We start from the raw sequence: 7,488 nt of genomic DNA, 5'->3' as shown, positions 1-7,488 counted from the left end.
CAATTTCAAATTTTCTTCTTCTTCTTTTTTTCCAAAATTAAAAAAAAAATTAAAAATAAAACCTAAACTAAATCCCAAACCAAATTATCCTATCAAACTAAATTAACTAACTCTAAATAATAATTACTACAACTAATTAAAAACCAAATTCAAGGAAACAATTACCAAAAATCGATATTAAAATTAAAAAGCGCGAAATAAACTATTTTTTTGTGATTTTTCCCATTTTTATAAAATAACTAATTTGTTAATTAATCCTAAAATGTAGAATTAAATCCTAAATGCAAATGCAAGATATTTGTTATGTATTTTTCACTAATTAAAATGCACAAACAAAATGCAAACAATTAACAGAAAATGCCACGAAAATCCACAAAATTGCAAACACTGAAAGAAATTATTTTGTTTTGAATTTATGGGAGTAATTCATATAGGGCAAAAATCATGTGTTCACAGCTGCCCCTCTTTGCCCGGAAACACGAAGGGTTTTCGTGCAAAGATAAAATGAGCGGATACGATCGATTTTTGCCCGTTTGAATACTCCGTGGGAAGAATTTTTGAAAGATTTGACCGCACCCTGCTTCCGAGGTTGCCTACATATCCTTGGCTAAAAAGGAATCAGGTCAGTGTAGTTCAGAAAGTTTTGGTAGCTGGGACTACCATGAAGCTGTGGTTTCACTGTTGTTGTTGCTGCTGCCACTGCTTACTGCATCCCCTTATTACACCATGATAAAATAAAAAGAAGCTAGACTAGACTATGATCTATGCATTACAAAATCCTATCTATCTTCAAACTTGCTCTTGCGGTTCTTGTTGCCTTGTTGACTTGTATTCTCCCGGTGGAATCCTTTTGTTGCTGCCTTGAATTGTAATCCGAGATGTTTTCCATTTCTTCAGGTGGATGCCTGACTGCCAAATACACTTTGAGATGTTTTTTATTTTCTCCAGGTGGACGTTTGACTGCTAAACTTGAATGTATTCCCTGTTTTCCAGGCAGGCTCCTGACTACTAAACTTGAATGTATTCCCTGCTCTCCAGGCGGGCTCCTGACTGCTGACTTGAAATGTATTCTCTGTTCTCCAGGCGGGCACCTGACTGCTGACTTGAAATATATTCCATGCTCTCCAGGCGGGCTCCTGACTGCTAACTTGAAATGTATTCCCTGCTCTCCAGGCGGGCTCCTGATTGCTAAACTTGAAATGTATTCCCTGCTCTCCAGGTGGGCTCCTGGATGCCAAACTTGAAATGTATTCCCTGCTCTCCAGGCGGGCTCCTGACTTCAACGAAATAGACAAAAACAAAGAAAATTTTCTGCCCCAGTTTGGTGGCTGGGCACACGTGTAAGTGTAAAACTAAATCATTTTACCAAGTATTACTAAGAATTTGAAAGCTAGGTCCCATTATCCATGGGGGTCCTGACAACTCTTAATTAAACGACAATTTTAAATCTAATTTATATCTTCTAAAGGTGTGACTTCTGCTAAATTTTGTTATCTAAGAGGGTCTTTAAACTACTCCCCATTATCCAGGAGGGTCCTGAAAATCAAAAGTCAAATTTTATCTTAAGAGTGACAAATTTTATGGTTGAATTATACTCCTACAACAAAATTTACGCTAAATATTGCTATCTAATCGAAATTTTAAAGCTAAGTCCCATTATCTAGGAGGGTCCTGATAACTCCTAATTGAATCTTATTGCGAACATGCAAACTCCTAAACCAGCTTATATTCCTTTGGGATACATTTATGCTAGATTACGTTATTTCTGAACTTTACGCTAGGTCCCATTTTCCAGGATGGTCCTGAAAATAAAAAATCAAACCTGTTTGGTGACTGCCTTTCTCCACAGAGGGTTTTCTCCAAAACAACCGAAATTTCTTGCCCCTGTTTTAATCAAAGAAAAATTTTGTCAGTTTAAAATGTGGTGGCTAGTTGATGGCATTCTTGCTGAGGGTCTCTTCGCTGCGTCATTTTGTTTCAATTGGCTTCCCGAACTGGCCCTGAACCGCTTGACTTTCTGACTAACTTTCAAACCCCCATGACTTTAGGATGGCCCAAGTGTTGTATACCCGAGCCGTTGTTTCGCACCTCTGACCCCTTTAATTGAACCTCTGCATCTCCCATGAAATTACTAAATCATTCTGCCGATGGAACCTTTGCTGGCACTTTATCCCACTTTACATCATGCTATCTTTAGTATGCTCTGGCTGCACTGTGCTTTGTAATCTTAAAGCTGGTAGTGAGCTTTGAAATTCCTTCTTATTTCTTAAACAGAACTGACATTGGTAACATCTTAGAGAAATGAACCCAAAAGAAATGAAATGCAATGACTTTCAGAGTTAAGGATAAGAAAATTCAAAACTGGAAGACTATCTGAAGAGGAAAAATAAAAGAGACTTATCTGAGTGGAGCAACTGGCACCAATGATCATGACATGCATTTCGGATTAATCGGCCCAATCTGTCCAACCAATCAACTTTCAGTTGCCATACTTTGTTGCCCCGGAATTTCCATAACCTGATTTCTTCACCCAAATCCTGACCTTGTTCATCCTGCGGTGCCTTGAAAGGTTTTCACCAGCAAACCTCTCTCATTCGTTCATCCGTCAACTCACTTTCACCTTAAGGTGCCCGTGAGGGTTTTCACCATTAAGACTCTCTCATTTTTATTTCTCTCTGCTCTCGTCGCTTTACGGTGCCCGTAAGGGTTTTCACCAATAAGACTCTCTTATTTTGATTTCTTTTTCCTATTTGGACGAGAGTGTTGCCCCTGCTATATATCACCTCTACCTGCTCGACTTGGCATTTCTCAAAGACTGATCGAAAGGTCTTTCTTTGGACCGTAATGTGGGCTTTTGGATAGGATTAGAAAGAAAGGTTATAAAAGGTCAAAACAATTCGAATGGGTTCAAAATTATAACTTTCGGAATCAGATTTCTTACAACAACCACAACTTCTGCCCAGTTTCTTGTTTGGGGACTTTTGGATTTTATTTTGGTGGGACCGAACCGTGAGGCTGCCTACGTATCCTAAAAAGGAATCAGGTCGAACGTAGCTCATGTCATAGAAATTACTTTGTTGTTGTGGTTTTCTATTTTCTCTTTCTTTCTTTTCTCTTTTTGCTTTCTTTTTCTCTTTTTATTGTTTTTCTTCTCTTTTCTTTTTCTTTCTCTTTTTCATTCTTTTCCTCCTCTTTCCATTTCTTTCCTTCTCTTTTCTCTTCTTCCTTTACTTATCTTTCCGCCAGTGTTTCCGATATTTGCTATTGATCCCGAAAGAGGGGTATGAAAGAACATAAATAAGGCTCAAAGGGGGTGACAAGGGATAAAGTGTTTAGATAGCAGAATAAAATGCCTTCGTCATTTCAATATTCGAAACATGCCAAATACAAACAAGTACAATCAAACAAAGAAATCATAGTATCTCTTGACTGCATCAGAATTGATAGCCATTTCTACAAACTTGCCTTCTACATCTGTCAAATACAATGCACCATTGGACAACACTCTAGTTACAACGAACGGCCCCTGCCAATTTGGGGCGAACTTTCCTTTTGCTTCAACCTGATGAGGCAAGATACGTTTCAATACTAAATGACCCACTTCAAATTTTCGTGGACGCACCTTCTTATTGTATGCTCTTGCCATTCTCTGTTGATACAATTAGCCATGACACACTGCTACCAGTCTCTTCTCATCGATCAAACTTAATTGCTCCAGATGGGTTTTGACCCACTCATCATCATCGATCTCAGCCTCCGCGATAATTCGAAGGGATGGAATTTCCACTTCTGCGGGTATCACTGCTTCGGTGCCATACACCAACAAATAAGGAGTCGCCCCTACTGAAGTACGAACAGTAGTGCGATAACCCAACAACGCAAATGGCAGCTTCTCATGCCATTGTCTGGACCCTTCCACCATTTTCCAAAGTATCTTCTTTATGTTCTTGTTGGCTGCCTCGACTGCTCCATTCCCCTTGGGGCGATATGGGGTGGAATTACGATGTGTAATCTTAAACTGTTGACATGCCTCTTTCATCAAATGACTGTTGAGATTAGCACCATTATTTGTGATGATTACCTTCAGTATCCCGAATCGGAAAATGATATTTGCGTGCACAAAATCAATCACCGCCTTCTTAGTTACAACCTTGAATGTTTTAGACTGAACCCACTTGGTGAAATAATCAATGGCCACCAGAATAAACATGTTCCCATTCGACGCTGTTGGCTCAATTGGTCCAATAATATCCATGCCCCAAGCAACAAAGGGCCATGGTGCAGACATCGTGTGTAATTCAGATGGTGGAGAATGAATCAAATCTCCATGCACTTGGCACTGATGACATCTACGCACGAAACTGATACAATCTTGCTATATAGTGAGCCAATAATAACCTGCTCGGAGAATCTTCTTTGCCAGCACGTACCCACTCATGTGCAGTCCACAGATTCCAGAATGTATTTCGGTCATAATAGCTGTGGCCTGCCTAGCATCTATGTATCTCAATAGTCCAAGATCTAGAGTCCTTTTGTACAGAACCTCTCCGCTGAAGAAAAACCCGCTTGCCAACCACCTAATTGTTCTCTTTTGATCACCTGTGGCTTGTACCGGATACACCCCCATCATAATGTATTCCTTGATATCGTGAAACCAAGGCTCCCCATCGAGCTCTTCTTCCACCACATTGCAATAAGCATGATGATCGTGGACCTGAATATACAAAGGGTCCACATAAGCCTTATCTGGATGATGTAACATTGATGCCAGATTAGCCAAAGCATCAGCGACCTCATTATGAATCCTCGGAATATGCCTGAACTCTATTGATTGAAACCGTTGACAAAGGTCATACAAACATTGCCGGTACGGTATGAGTTTTAAATCCCGTGTTTCTCACTCTCCTTGAATCAGGTGCACCAGAAGGTCCGAGTCCCCCAAGACCAAGACTTCCTGGACACCCATGTCTATGGCTAACCTCAAATCCAAAGTGCATGCCTCATACTCAGCCATGTTGTTAGTACAGTAGAACCGAAGCCGAGCTGTAACAGGGTAGTGATGCCCTATTTCAGAAACAAGTACCGCTCTTATCCCAATGCCTTTTATGTTAACGACCCCATCAAAAAAAGTTTCCATCCTGGATTTTCAATCTGTTCCAACTCATCAATATGCATTACCTCTTTATCAGGGAAATACGTCTTCAAAGGTTCGTATTCTTCATCCACAGGATTCTCAGCCAAATGGTCGGCCAAGGCTTGTGCTTTCATCACAGTCCGAGTCACGTAGACAATGTCAAATTCTGTGAGCAAGATCTGCCATTTTGCGAGCCTTCCCGTGGGCATAGGCTTATGGAAGATATACTTCAACGGATCCAAGCGAAATGAGGTAAGTAGTATAAGATAATAAATAATGTTTCAGCTTCTGGGCTACCCAAGTTAGGGCGCAACACGTCCTCTCAAGATGAGTGTACTTAACCTCGTAAGATGTGAACTTCTTGCTAAGATAATATATGGCCTGCTCCTTCTTGCCAGTGATGTCATGTTGGCCCAACACACATCCAAATGAATTGTCCAAAACCGTCAAATACAGAATCAAAGGTCTCTCTGGTTCTGGTGGGACCAACACAGGTGGGTTTGACAAGTACCCCTTTACCCTATCAAATGCTTCCTGACATTCATCTGTCCACTTTACCGCAATATCTTTCTTTAACAGTTTGAAGATGGGCTCACAAGTTGTCGTGAGCTGAGCAATAAACCTGCTGATGTAATTCAATCTCCCCAACAGACTCATTACCTCAGTCTTGTTCTTTGGGGGTGGAAATTCTTGGATAGCTTTGATCTTTGACGGGTCTAATTCAATACCTCAGCGGCTGACTATGAATCCCAACAGCTTTCTAGACGGAACACCGAACGCGCATTTTGTAGGATTGAGCTTGAGATTGTACTTGTGAAGCCTTTGGAAGAACTTTCTCAGATCTCTGACATGATTGGACTACTTTCTAGACTTTATAATCACACCATCCACATAAACCTCGATCTCCCTGTGTATCATGTCTTGGAATATGGTCATCATTGCCCTCATGTAGGTTGCCCCAGCATTTTTCAAACCAAATGGCATAACCCGATAGCAGTACGTTCCCCATGGCGTGATGAACACCATCTTTTCTGCGTCCTCCTCATCCATTAAGATCTGATGGTAGCCCGCATAACAATCCACAAAAGAACCAATCTCATGTTTGGCACAATTATCGATTAATATATGGATGTTCGGCAATGGGAAGTTATCCTTGGGACTTGCCTTGTTGAGATCTCGATAATCGATACACACCCTGGTCTTGCCATCCTTTTTTGGCACAAGCACAACATTGGCTAACCAGGTGGGATACCGGGTGACCCGAATGACTTTGGCTTCAAACTGTTTGGTGACCTCTTCCTTAATCTTTACACTCATATCAGTTTTAAATTTCCTCAGCTTCTACTTAACCGGGGGGAATGCCGGGTCAGTGGGAAATTTGTGAACCACGAAGCCAGTGCTTAGACCCGGCATGTCGTCATAGGACCATGCAAAGACATCTTTATACTCGAACAATGCTTTAATTATCTCTTCTCTGAGTTGTGGTTCAAGATGGACACTTATTTTAGTTTCCCAGACATTATCTTGGTCCCCTAAATTGATTGCTTCTGTATCACTCAGGTTAGGCTTGGGTTTTTCTTCAAAATGGCTTAGTTCTTTGCTAATATCTTCAAAGGCTTCATCCTCATAATATTCCGATTCATCATCACACTCTATTTCTTGAATTATTATTTCAGAATTAGATTGGCTTTTAAGACTGGGCCAGAGATTCCTCATGCATGTCATATCATTGAAGTCAACATAAAAAGAACTTTACAAGGAAGAAAAGAAAAACAAAAATAAAACTATCAAGAGGGAAGAAAAAGGGAAATTGCATTTCATTGAAATTAAAGATAACAAGGCTTATACATCCGAACGGACGGAACATAGAATCTGAATTACAACCCTAGAATAATCCAGATAAACTGAAAGAAAATCAAAGCAAACTACCAAAACTCCTTCCTGGTGGGGAGAGGAGTAACTTCCCAATTGTTAATCTTTGCACAGGGCCCAACAAATTGCACATCCGCCTTGCTAGAACCCTCTCCAGCTTCCACCATGTTCACTTCGTCGAATATCCTCACGAACTTTTCCATCAAATCTCGATCCATATCAACCACCGAACTGGGAACCGTCGTCACCGGGCGCTTTCTGGTACCAGGCCTAACAAATGATCTGGAAAGATGCGGGATTGGCTTTGGAAGGTCCCATGCTCTCTGTTTCATTTTTCTGGCTCTCCTTACGTCTGCGATCGTGGGCTTGAACCCCAGACCAAATGTATCCAAATTTTTAGGAAGAGAAACCGGCTGTACGGTACCTTGCAGGGATGCACCCAAACCCTTGCCCGATATAAAACCATTTTTCAACATTTCAAC

This window comes from Nicotiana sylvestris, chromosome 8 (genome assembly GCF_000393655.2).
Source record: "Nicotiana sylvestris chromosome 8, ASM39365v2, whole genome shotgun sequence".
Lineage (NCBI taxonomy): Eukaryota > Viridiplantae > Streptophyta > Magnoliopsida > Solanales > Solanaceae > Nicotiana > Nicotiana sylvestris.
This window is presented reverse-complemented; position numbering follows the sequence as displayed.